A 14,225-nucleotide genomic window follows, 5' to 3' on the forward strand; every position below is an offset into this window, starting at 1 on the left:
ATAGAAAGGGCCAAGGAGAAAGTGTAGCTTATTTTTTCATTGAATTGATTTATTATCGGGTGTTTTTTTCTCAGTCATTTGCTACATCTAATTAGATTTACTAATTTTGTATAACATTGTTTCATGATGGGTTTGTATTTTTTTACAGTACCGTTGTATGACATTTAAATATGAAGCAAACCCTTGGTGGTTAACATACTCGGACTATAAGTCCGAAGATTTATGGCTCACAAATGGGTATGTAGTAAGATGGACTGTGGAATCAACAATTTGTTGACACAAAAGTATCTCAAACGTTGGAGGGTGATATTAATTATCTACCGTGTGTCTGCGCAAATAGTAATTTGTGAAGCTATTTCCCAACATTATTAAATCAACAGTTTTATAATGAATTAATATCATACGTTAAAAATTCAATAGTTTATTGGTCTTTATTTGAATCATGTGTGGATGTTTTTATTCTGTGTTCCAAAATTAACCCATTTACTAAACACCGGTTTATTCTATTAAGTGAACGATTTTATGTTGAATAAAGTTGTTCAGCTAAAACATTATATACTTTCATATTTTGAATTTTTTTGAAGAACTAAATAATAAAACAAACAATATAATATTTTAGACACAAATAATCGAAGGTTCGAATAAAGCAAATGTACTTTATTCACTTTATAAATATACTTTATAGACAGAATGATGTCGTTGTTTGTTCTTTTATTACCGGTTGTGTGTAAGACATATGTCATACGCCAATCAGTGCAAATTTAAACGTGTCGTTAGACCTTTGTGTTTATTATCCTAATAATTTAAATAAATTAAAGATAATAATATTAGCAATGAAAATACACTTAGAATAATATTTCTATCGTATTTCAAATAAAAATATTTTGTCATTACAGTTCAAATTAAAAGAAAAGTTTACTGTCACTGTTCACAAGAGATTACATAAAGCTTTTTTTCATTGCTTCAAATGTCCTGCTGGTATAGTGGTAAGTCCACGGATTTACCATACTATAATCAGCGGTTCGATTCCCCTCGATGGACTCAGTAGATAGCCCAATGTGGCTTTACTATAAGAAAATACACTTACCCCTTACTTTAAAAACAAAACTTTTGCTTTGGAAAAAAAAAAATATTTTTTTATTATCCCACTATTCTTTGGTAAAAGAGTAGCCCAAGAGTTGGCGGTGGGTGGTGATGATTAGCGGCCTTCCCTCTAGTCTTACACTGCTAAATTAGGGACGGCTAGCACAGACAGCCCTCGAGTAGCTTTGTGCGAAATTCAAAACAAACCAAACCAAATATACGATAACCTCTTGAATATTGCCACGTGTGTTTTTGAATTTGATAAACAAACAATTTGTCTAAGAGGAAAGAATTAATTTATTTTTCATACTCAGGTAAAAGAGTACAAACTAGAAAAATGTTTCGGGCCCTATATGATATGTTGTACTGTATTGAAACGCTACTTATAATACTTCTGAAAATTTCAATTAAATAAAGTAAGTCAATTTTCCAAATTAATTTTATACAATTTTACATTCTGGAAAACAATTTCTAAGTGTGCATCTGTTTAATGTTGGAAATCGAAAGACGTATTACGTAAAGTGTCAACTGAGATGTTGTAATATATCAATAGAAATTTTCTGAAAGACAGTTTACAGCGATATGTGTTTAGTAAAGTGACTTAATGTCAGTTCTCAGGATATAAGATGAAATAACATTTATATATCTTATAAAGAGAATGAGGGTGTCGTGTTCGACAGCACCTAACGACAGAGTCATGAACTAGCACCTTCCTGTTTACTGACTCTCTCCCTGAGGAGATGAGTTTTGTTGCTGTCTCACGTGACAAATGAGCTATATTACCACAAGATGCCAGTGTACCAAGTAATCACTTCATTGGCTGGTTTGTGAGGGAAGGCAGTAAGTAGTCCGTGAGACAACGTGCGAGCCTTAAAACTCTTTTAGAGACCGTAGTTTAACTAACACAACATCGTAATGAAGGATTAATCAAGTATTTAAACAAACGTTTATTTTCTGTTAGATGAAGATTTCCAAGAGAAGTTTTCAAAAACAACAAAAGCTAATAGTTAGAAAAATAATAATTCTTACCTCGCAAAAAATGTTTGGATCGGGGTTTATTGTAAACATGAAATTTATGTTATCGTAAACTTTTTTTCAAAGGTAAAACACGCCACTACAAAACAGAAAACATGCAAAATAAACCGCCACTTTTGCAAAAAAAAATGTATTTTAAATGTTTAGAGAGAATTATTGATAATATGAGAGAATTAAGTTGACATCACACGAATATCACAATCATTTTTTTTTTTTCTGTTCAGCACTGATGAATGTCATTGGTGGATTTATTTCCTTGTGGTCCGGCATGGTCACGCGTGTTAAGGCGTGCGTCTCATAATTTGAGGGTCGCGGGTTCGCATCCCTGTCGCACCAAACGTGCTCGCCCTTTCAGCCGTGGGGGCGTTATAATGTTATGGTCAATCCCATTATTCGTTGGTGAAAGAGTAGCCCAAGAGTTGACGGTGGGTGGTGATGACTAGCTGCCTTCCCTCTAGTCTTACACTACTCAATTGGGAAGGGCTAGAACAGATAGCCCTCGAGTAGCTTTGCGCGAAATTCAAAACAAACAAACGAATATTTCCTTGTTTTCATATTTCAAAAAATTGTTTATTTTTCTTTTAAAAAAAGGTCATAAGAAATATGTCCGAGGTTATTCATAACTCCAGTTGTTGATACACACTGTTAAATATTAACGTGCTCTTTTTAATGTATTTAATTTAACGCAATGGCAATATCTAAAACAACATTTCACAAAAACGTTAACACAAATTTAAAGTACTAAGGACTAACAATAATGTAATGTAAAAGCATGTTATATAATAAAATAAACGTAAATTGGAAATGACAATGTACAATTATATAAATTATAATATGTAATAAAACTTATAATAACCAAGATGCGTAGATGCAACCGAATTAGTAAGGTTATTTGGGATACCTAATTCAAGAAGACAAATTAGTGAAATGTTTCAATAATATCCTTTATGTAGTTGCAACAAAGATGTTCATTTCGTCTTTTGTTTTAGTCTTGAAATGACGCGCTGTTTGTGGAAGGAGATTCTTTAACTATACATGTACCACATTAACACCCTTGATCTATCTTCGGCCACAGTTTCAGTTATCTCGACGAAATACAAAAATAAAAATATCATATAAAGTGTGTAATATGTATGTGTTGCACGAATTGCTATACGTTTAAAGATGAATTTGCATTTTAGACTAGACGTTACGAAGTGAATATTTAATTAACTACAAGGAGTCCGGTGAAGAGATGAATGATGAATGTTTATTCTTAAAACTGATGTATTTACACAATATGACAAACTTGAATCCACCCCACAAGACATCCTAGTTGTAGTTAATGCATAAATTATAACAAAAACTTTCACACTCTCTCTATAGAAATCGTGTTAACAAACTATCACAGGTGTTACTGTAATAGTCTTATCTCTTCATAAATTTTTTTACTTTCCCTTAAGAGACATGCTGGCATTTGGCAGATGGTGAGACCATCACCTGCATGTCAGCTTTAAATCATTTTTTCCATAAGAGTGTGTGTGTGTTTTCTGAATTTCGCACAAAGCAACACGAGGGCTATCTGTGCTAGCCGTCCCTAATTTAGCAGTGTAAGACTAGAGGGAAGGCAGCTAGTCATCACCACCCACCGTTAACTCTTGGGCTACTCTTTTACCAACAAATAGTGGGATTCACCGTCACTTTATAACGCCTCCACGGCTGAAAGGGCGAGCATGTTTGGTGTGACAGAGATTCGAATCCGCGACCCTCGGATTGCGAGTCGCACGCCTTAACACGCTTGGCCATGCCGGGCCTCCATAAGAGATCTTAACATCCTGTTGAAAATAACAGTCATGGCAAGAGTACTTTTATGTATAGTTTGAACTGTGCTCATTTTACAGGTAACATGTTGGCATTCTGTTGATACTGTAGTCATGTTATATTTCTTTGTATATATACAGTTACATTTAAAGATGTGATTGTCCCAACATTTTATACACCCTTTGATACTTTATCATCTTATGATTTCACTATATCCTTTATTTACACTACCTTTTAGTTGTTGTTGTTAGATGATATAGATAAAACAGTAGATTGAACATTAAATTATTTTGGAGAATTTCTTAGATTTGTTTGTTTTGGAATTTCGCGCAAAGCTACACGAGGGCTATCTGCGCTAGCCGTCCCTAATTTAGCAGTGTAAGACTAGATGAAAAGCAGCTAGTCATCACCGCCAACTCTTGCGCCACTCTTTTGCCAACGAATAGTGGGATTGACCGTCACATTATAACGCCCCCACGACTGAAAGAGCTTGCAGGTTTGGTGCGACGGGGATTCGAACCCGCGACCCTCAGATTAGTAGTCAAACGCCTTAACCTACCTGACCATGCCGGGCCATTTCTAAGGTAATCTTTGGATTATTTATTGTATTTTTACTCCGTGTTTGTTTTATTTCCTTTTTAATATTTTTCTTTGTTAACCATGTAAACTAAACAATTCACGGTACATTTTATTAGCCAAAGAAGCTATCTGTGCCACAAAGTACATCTTGAAAGTCAGCAACAAGTGCTAAAAATTTTGTATCTGCTTCTTCGTGACTACGCGGCGTAAACAAAACTGCAGTCAACAATCACGCAACCTAGATTGTTTCACTTGTGTTACATGCAATAGAAGTAATTGGTTTAGCGTTTCGTAGTGTATTTTTTTTTCTTTCCGTGTATTTCTTCATAATAGCCATTATTGTCCTCCCCCGTTTCTTTGCTGTTTGCACATGCATGCTATGTTGTTTTTTTTTATGGTAAGTTGCACTTCACACGCCATTTGGTTTGAGACAACTATATAGGCCTAATTATATGCTAGAACGATATGTTGAAAATGATATTAATAGAGAAGATTAAGGCAATAAAACCTCTGAATACTTTTTATTAAGTAAATAGGTACAAATCAATCTTCTTGTCATATGATTAGGTATATTTATTACATTTTCAGTCGACAGCTTAAAAGTAAATTACAAGTATTTCAATTTTTTCAAGTAATCATTCTACATTTTCTATTTTTGTTAACATTTATTTAGTTGGCCCAGTATGGCCAGGTGGTTAAGGCAGTCGACGCATAGTCCGAGAGTCGCGAGTTCGAATCCCCGTCACACCAAACATGCTCGCCCTTTCAGCCGTGGAGGAGTTATAATGTTACAGTCAATCCCACTGTTTGTTGGTAGAAGAGCAGCCTAAGCGTTGGCGGTGGGTGGTGATGACTAGCTGCATTCTTTCTAGTCTTATACTGCTAAGTTAGGGACGGCTAAAGCAGATAGCTCTCGTGTAGCTTCGCGCGAAATTCAAAACAAAAACATTTATTTAGTCAAGAAACAAAGCACAATTTCGAATTTTGCATTATTGCGACAGTAAAGAAATCTATAATTTGCAGTTCACTTCATAATACAGTAATAAAAAGTTACAGTAATAAAATATTTTAGCTAGTAAAAAACATTACAAATATAAATTAGTTTAACATTTTGTTACCGAAGAAAATTATAGTTTATATGCTGTTCTCATTTAATAATTAAGTTATTACTGAGAAAAATAATTTTTACCATCTATAATTTATAGCTGAGATAATAACAAACAAAATGTTCATCTGTATTGTACGTTCGTAATATATTTCAGTTAACAAAGAAAAATTACAATGCATAAAACATTTTCGTTTTAAAAATGCAAATAATAAATGAAACGTTATACATTCGCGCCTTTCTGTAACAATTATAAAATAAACATAAGACGTTACAACAGCTAATTGTTTATTTTGTTTACTAATAAGTATGTTTATAGTTGTAATTAAACACAAACCTACACAAAAACCTATCTGTTATATATCCATCGCAAGTATCGAAACCCTATTTTTAGCGTTAAAAGCCATCATACTTCCTCTCGAACAATTTGGAGTTTACAAATAAACGTTAAACATGGCAGTATACAACTAGAATTTTCTAAGGTAGACGGTAAAAATTCGACAGAAGATAAACGATACAGAATAAACGTAACTGTCCGCCCAGCTGATGGTGTTTTGTTAGACGTGACAAATGATTGGTCTAAAAAAATATTTACAAAGCTAACTTATTACGTAAGAATACCCACCTACCAAGAAGAATGCTTTTATAAAACTGATATATTTGAGTATAGGAGAGAATAAGAAATGACTGCTTTTACTAATAACACATTTATTGAGTGATTAACGAATCGTTCTCTCAGTTTTCTCTGTATCAGCGAGATAAACAAGCTAGTTTAACGATATCAGATAAAATAGTAAACGATTCCCCAAAAAAAAAAAACTTGTAATTTGTTATTAAAGTTCTTTCATTGCTTATATTTTCTATAACCTCTATGACATAATTTAATCCAGTTTTCAATTATTTTCGTGCTATCTAAGTTTTATATCAATTTGCTTAAAGGACCTATGTAAATAACTTTAAGGAACTTCCAGTGGATTTTAACTTCAAAAGGGAGTTAAAGACTTGGCAACTTAGTTTATTTTTATCTCATTTTCTTTGTAATAAAACATTTTGAAGATTATCTGTGTACCGATTATGATTATTGTACTATGTCTAAATACAGTGTAACATAGATTTATATACAGACTTCTGATTCCTTCTGAATCTTTTTAAAAAAAGGGTATTATGGTTTTTCCTTGCATTTAATATATCCACTCTTAGAGCACGTGCTATATATTACACAATATTATTCTAAGTTCTATATAATGCTTTAAAATGTTTTATAAAGAAAAGTAGCTGTGGTATTTCGTTTAGATTTACACGTAGCCGTTAAGTGTTTGTTAACTTTATAAACATTACCCTGAGTGTATTGTATATTTCATTGAAGTCTTTTGTAATGCTCTCCACTGAACTTATATCTAATCTATCAAGTGCGCATGTCAGTAGCTGAAAGTACGTTATGTTGTTGTAATTCATTATTCTAATCAAACCTTTGTATAAGTAATTATTATATACATATATTTATATTACACGTTGATTCAGCGGTAAACCATTGAGTGTATAATGCTGAAAATCGAGTTATAATACCCGAGATGGGCAGAGCACAGATAGCCCATTGTGTGGCTTTGCAACACTCTAACGTGTCACTAAGTTCTATTAAACTGCATACGGTCTACTACCTTCTTTTACAGGCAATAAAAATACGTCGCAATGTCTGTGTTAATGTCCAAACAGATAAAATTGTATAGGTAATTGGCAACATACGTTTTGATTGGATATTTATATATAGTTTGTCCAGTCATTTGTATAAATTATAGACAATATAAGATGTTTGAATTAGCATACATTCTATCACCAATCTCTTCTATAAGTGATAAATAACATAATGTACTTTTCACATTGATATACATGTGTAATGTAAAAGTCTTTGTATTTATCACCAATCTCTTCTATAAGTGATAAATAACATAATGTACTTTTCATATTGATATACATGTGTAATGTAAAAGTCTTTGTATACTTAATGTTTACAGTACCAACAACAAAGCATGGTTTACTTCATTAACCAGTTTATAAAAGCTGTAGATTAAAAAAAAATGTCACCATGCCTTCACATAAGTGATAGACAATACAATGTGTTTTACTATTATGCACATAAGTGTGTAATGTATGGAGTTGTTATATATGTGGTGTCTGCGACACTAACAATAAAGCATTATTTGTTTCAATGACATCCTTCTATAACATTACGTAAGTGAAACACAATATGTTTTTTTAAGTTATATTACTGTCCATAGAGATTTTACAGTCATAAACAATATATCGTTTATTTGTTGTTGTCCAAGAAATTATAGCTCACCAAATTTTTGAATATGTATTTCTTAATGTTTTTATATCTGTATAAAACGAACCACCTTCTTGACTGACTATATTTATGTCATGAATTAATGCATAATACAGCAAGTATTTGAGTGAGTGGTAGGTGATACACTTTACCATTTTAATTTTCATGTATACTCCACTAAGCCCCTTTAAAGTAATTTACAACAGGCGTTATCAATTCGAAGTACACGTAGCGCACGAAGTCCTTGCTTGAGTAACTAGTATTACCGTACATTGCTTCAATGTTTATATATATAAATTTATATAATAAACAAAGTCATGCATGGCTGTTTGGATTTCTTAATTTATATGTGTTGTTTATTAAGTCCATATTGGAGTAAATGACGACTTATGTGTTGTTTTAATTTTTATACAGTCTTTCAAGTCCTTGTGTTATAATAACTGACAATACTTTCTGTTCGTTTATTTATACATAGTTCACTGATATAATTGTTTAGTATTGTTCATACATATATATAACTTTTGTTCTGTCTAATCACTCAATATAATTTTCGGATCGTGTTACATAATCTACTTCATTTGAACTACACAGAATATCCAAATAAACTCTTGATATTCTGTGATTTCTTTTCTCTAGTGAATAGGAGTGACACAATAACAATACATTTCAGCCTCCTTCAAACTTCCTCTCGGGGTCGCGGTAGAAAGGTCAAGTCGCAAGTAGAAGATTGACACATGAAACGATAGAAGCCAATTATTTATTATACAAAATTATCAATTAAGTTACTTAATATATTCCTGACTGAATATAGGAACCTAGTGTTTAGCATTATCGGTTTTTAGGCTTATCACTTAGCTACTGGGGTTGGGCTTAGTAAATTAAGTAAATATTTTATTGTTTCTAAATATCGACGTTCCGAAGTTCAGTCACTTTAAAGGATTCGAGTTTTACTTCTGAAAAGGTAGTCTTTCACGTTCAAGATTATCTTTAGAATTTTTGCTTGTGATTTAGTTTTGGAGGACCAGTCAACCATTCTCAATCACGGGTGTCCTCGAAACAGCTTGTCCTTCTGCTGTTGCTCCTCGTTGGATGAGTTGCGACAATAACTGATTTTACTTGTCAAAAAAGAAAAAAAAATTGGATTGTTCATTTGCCTTTTTCAATATTGTCAGAATTCTGCAGCCAGGAAGACGGCAGTCCCATAAAAATTTTAATCGCCGCTTTTGTGTACTCTGCAATTGTTGTTATAGTAACGGCTTGCTTATTCCTTATTACTTCCCCTTCTTCTTATCATTATCATTGCTAATGTCCTGGTGCTATGAATGCGTTCTCTTTCCGGCTGGTTTTGTATACACAACTCGCTGTCCTCTGTATTCTTATAGAGCCACATCGAACGCGCTCGCGGCCACCTCAGTTCGATAGGTGTTTGTCGGTATTACGCGCGCGTCTTCTGTCGACTAGTCCCCAGTGTGTTTTTTTACCCAGCTTCTGGGATTAGAGTACATTTCTAATTAGAAAGATGTAGATATCAAAACGAAATGATCGTCTCGACACTGTGGTTCGTTTGTTCGTTGGTTACTGGAGTCTACTTTCAACAGCAGGATGTAAGGAACAACGTGGAACCAAGGTGAGCCGCACGTGGTGGGTGACCGCACGTTTTTGTTTTCAGTATCACACATGTTAGTAGACAGATTTATAACAAAGTTAATAACTGCTCTCAGGATACGAAGGGATCCGAGCAAGACCTCTTAAGCATTCACAACGAAGCAAATTGGGTTCATTTGTTTTACCTGTCACTGGTATGACTAGGCAGTCTTGCAGTTATGGCAGTATAACAATAATAAATGTTTTACCTGTCACTGGTATGACTAGGCAGTCTTGCAGTTATGGCAGTATAACAATAATAAATGTTTTACCTGTCACTGGTATGACTAGGCAGTCTTGCAGTTATGGCAGTATAACAATAATAAATGTTTTACCTGTCACTGGTATGACTAGGCAGTCTTGTAGTTATGGTAGTATAACAATAATAAATGTTTTACCTGTCACTGGTATGACTAGGCAGTCTTGCAGTTATGGTAGTATAACAATAATAAATGTTTTACCTGTCACTGGTATGACTAGGCAGTCTTGCAGTTATGGTAGTATAACAATAATAAATGTTTTACCTGTCACTGGTATGACTAGGCAGTCTTGCAGTTATGGTAGTATAACAATAATAAAGTCTAGTGAGTCAGGTGGCAACGACAGAAACCACGCCACTACTGTGTTTGACACGTGTGTGAACAGATAGACACACTATTTGTTACCAGTAGTTTAATTTAGTGTGCGTGTGTTGTTAATATACATTTAAAAATCTGTGGGTGTAGTAAATATTGTATCGTACATTAGTTCCTTCCATATCAGACATGTTGACCTAAATTAAAAATCAATAGTCATATCAAGGGTCCAAATGAAAATATAATATGACTAAGAGCAAGTCTGTTTCACTGAAGTCATAATAATTCTTTTCCCTAACTGGCTGGCAAAATAAGTTTATGTTAAAAATAAATTAATACATTCATTGTAAAGTTTTTAATAATGCTAAAATAAGAGAATAAGTGTTGCTACTACGTTTCTAAATTTAACGTAAAACTTTCAAATTTCGCGTGTTTCGTTAATAATGTAAATATTTCTATTAAAACAGTTTTATTTTCCTTTCTTTGAAAACTACGAACAGTCAGCTAGTAGCGGTCATACTTTTGTAAATGTGGTGTAGAATGATTTTCTTTCTCAACCAGCGTTAACAATGTTATTAAGTGTAATATTAAATATACGTAAAGTATAGTTAGTGAGAAAAGTGAGTAAGTTAGTAAGACTTGTAACGAACAAAAAGAGTCTTAACAGCTACATTTCAACAAGTCTGTAACAAATATAACCAGCTTACAATCTTTGCACTTGTTGGTGTGTGTGTGCATCTGTTTTCTTACAGCAAAGCCACATTGGGTTATCTGCTGAGCTCATCGAGGGGAATCGAACCCCTGATTTTAGCGGTGTAAACCCGTAGACTTACCGCTGTACTAGTGAAGGAGGCCTACTTGTTGGTTCGCCTTTACCACGGCACATTTAAAAAGCAATGAAAGAAACTAGTAGGGGTCTCCTGTGTTTATTGAGCTACATGAATGAAGAGTTGCCTTTTTCCTATAACAATTCGTTGAACATGACCCAGTTGTCGTCGAAAGCGCTATAAAGAAAATCATAAAATATAGCTGACTTCTGCCAACCAAACACGACCTCACATGAACAACAACAACGCGAAATATTATTGTTTGAAGTGCATGACTTGACATAATATCCCAAACACCTAGAAATCGTTGTGATTATTTTGTAATTTTAGAATGGTAACACCTTATGCATGTTGTCTATCATACGTCAGTCAGCCTTTAGTAAAGCACTTACGTTTATTTGGTAGCTCAACTCAGTCAGTGCTGTTTAAATCATGTAACCTTTGTTTAGTATAAGCGTTGAATAACATGGTGTTTATATCATGAGAACTTTCTTAAGAAAATCAATCAAAGCTGTTTATATTTTGTGAGTTTGGTTTACTATTTTACTTCCTGCTATTTACTTTATTAAAAGGAAACATTTACCGTAACTATCGTCAGCATTCATAACACTACATAATTTTTACGTATATTTAGACAGTAAAGTTCCTTAAATTATAAAAATGAGCTTTAAAGTCCAACAGCTATTCTTGACACTGTAAACTTAGTAGTGCGAGTACTAATGCTCAATTGAAGTGTTTAAGTAACTGTATTTGAATATTGATAGATCGTTAAGGAATATTTCTTAAGTTTCTTTTTAGCCGCGGCAAAGCGGCTTGTAGATCGATTCTAAGTTTTAGTTGTTGTTTTCAAGTACAAACTTTTACCTCATAGCTCCATCATCTCTTTGCCGATTTGAGATCTAATTACAGTTTTGGACTCAGGAGGCTAAACCCTTTCGATCGAGGTCAAACCATTGATTACGTCCATGGTTTCACATAGTAATTTACTTTAATCGTGCCTGAAAGAATTTTAGTTTGAAGGTAGGCTGTTAGATATCCTAATCAGTAATAAAACCGAAACGAGTATACGCTCCCCACATGTTAGATATTGCTGGCGTACAAAATATAAATAAGAGAGAGGAACAAAGGTTTCATAGATTAATTTACTGTAATTCTTCGTAAACGAACGTCAAGTGTCGCAGATATTGAGGATTCTCCTTTGTTTTCTAAGATATAGATATAGGTTATTGATCTTACGTTTTGCAGTAGACCAATAAGTCATTTTGATAAACTAAATGACATTTTATCAACATAGTATCTACTCTGATCGTTATATTTTTGAGAGCAATAATATTATATTTTTAGATATTCTTCACTAGCAGTTAGGACCTCACATGATCAGGTAGACAGGACTCTCAACTCGCAGTCTGAGATCGCGGGTTTGCATCCCCGTCGCACCAAACATTCTCGCTCTTTCAGCCGTGAGGCATTATAATGGACGATCAATCCAAATGTTCGTTGGTAAAAGAGTAGCGCAAGAGTTGGCGGTGGGTGGTGATAACTAGAAGCTTTACCTCTAGTCTTACACTGCTTAATTAGGGATGATTAGCATAGTTAGTCCTCGTGTAACTTTACGCGAAATTCAAACACACTAACAGTTATGTTCAGCTTCAAGGTATAGGTTATAACTAGTAGTTATGGCCTGTTTTCAGGCTAACGTTGTCACTAGCAGTTATGGCCTGCTTTCAGGCCAACTTTATCACTAGTAGTTATGGCCAGCTCTCAGGCGAACGTTATCACTAGTAGTTATGGCCTGCTTTCAGGCCAACTTTATCACTAGCAGTTATGGCCTGCTCACAGGCCAACGTTATCACTAGCGGTTACCTGCTTTCAGGCCATCGTCTTTACTCTTAGTTTGCTACTTGCTGGTCGTTATAAATACCTAAACTATTCAAATTTAAATTCATCATGCAATTACGTATTATTAATACAAACATTTGTTGTTTTGCGTTTGTTGTTGAATTTCTTTTTCCGCTTCTATGCTTTTCAAATAGCTTGACTTTCATTTCTCAGACTAGGTTTGCCCTGATCATTAAAGCAGCACTTCCTGTGTGTCAGTTTAAGAACCCTGTTGTAAACAAGAAGCTAAATGATTTAGTGGTCATGCTCCAAGTTTCAGGAATTTACTTGTTGTAATGAAATCGAAATTTTCTCATTCTCTATGCTTTAGCGATTGAAAGAAATAAAAAAACTACCTGTCAAAACAAAGGTGGCTTTTAACTTGGCTGTCAAATTTAACCCCGTAATGATTATCTAGGTGCTCTTATAGAACTTTGTTTTTTACTACTTCCGGTCTGCTAATATAACTTTCCGGATTGGAATGTTATTTTGGTTTTAGCAGGAAACCGAAAGGTATCAAGTTGTTGTTTTTTGTGGTTATTTGATTCGCAACCGTAAGTGTACTGCCTTACTTTATGTAAAAGTGATTACCGCTAAACGTCGCTATATTGATTCGTTTCCTTTTCTCATATGTCTTCAGTAGTTAGAGCTTTTTTCTGTTGTTCAAGTTGCAAGGTTTGCGAATGTCAGTTTTAAGCATTTATGGGAAGTTTTTTACAAGCAGCCCAAGAAGTTAATTAATAAAATAATGTTTTAATGTTGTTCACGTTTTCGGAACTTTTAAGAACATGAACATAAACAAACAATGACAACATATTTTAACTTGGGTATTTTCCACATAGTTATTTTAATACTATTGCTCTCTGCGCTCATTTATGTGTGATTAATATGCGTTATATTATTTTTCCAACGAGAAAGTGTATGCTTCTAAAAGTCCGTGTTCTAGACAAACACATTGTATAAATATATATGTTATATCACCTATATCCTTACGCATTCCAGGCTATATATATTGCCGTGCCTTATTTTACATCACATGATTAAAATAAATTATCCTTCACATGTATCTTTATGTTGTACCATGTACTTACGGGTTAATGGTTATATTTTAATATTCTAGGTCATGTATTATCATGCTCTACCATGGCTTGACGTTTTTCGTGCTACTTCGTTTACTTGAATGTTTCAAGCTATTTGTTACCACGTTGCAATCTGCGTACATACTGTAGGTAACGTATTACCAGGTTACAATACGTAAATTTTCTAGGTTACGTATTACTATTTGTACCATATACGTACATATTCCAGGTAACATATTACCATGTACTATACACATAAATTATCAGATTACGTGTTACCATATTGTAGTAGATAAA

General features: G+C 33.7%; 1 long non-coding RNA gene across 4 annotated transcripts in view; it reads left to right on the top strand.

Annotated features, from left to right (window-relative positions):
- The first annotated feature begins 9,009 nt into the window (after positions 1–9,009).
- Positions 9,010–14,225, top strand: part of LOC143247749 (uncharacterized) — a 114,417-nt gene continuing 109,201 nt past the window's right edge. For all 4 annotated transcript variants that reach the window (XR_013026699.1, XR_013026698.1, XR_013026703.1 and 1 more), the window contains exon 1: positions 9,010–9,552. This is a non-coding gene — a long non-coding RNA (uncharacterized LOC143247749). The remainder of the gene's footprint in view (positions 9,553–14,225) is intronic.

Source organism: Tachypleus tridentatus, chromosome 1 (genome assembly GCF_004210375.1).
Source record: "Tachypleus tridentatus isolate NWPU-2018 chromosome 1, ASM421037v1, whole genome shotgun sequence".
NCBI classification, from domain to species: Eukaryota; Metazoa; Arthropoda; class Merostomata; order Xiphosura; family Limulidae; genus Tachypleus; species Tachypleus tridentatus.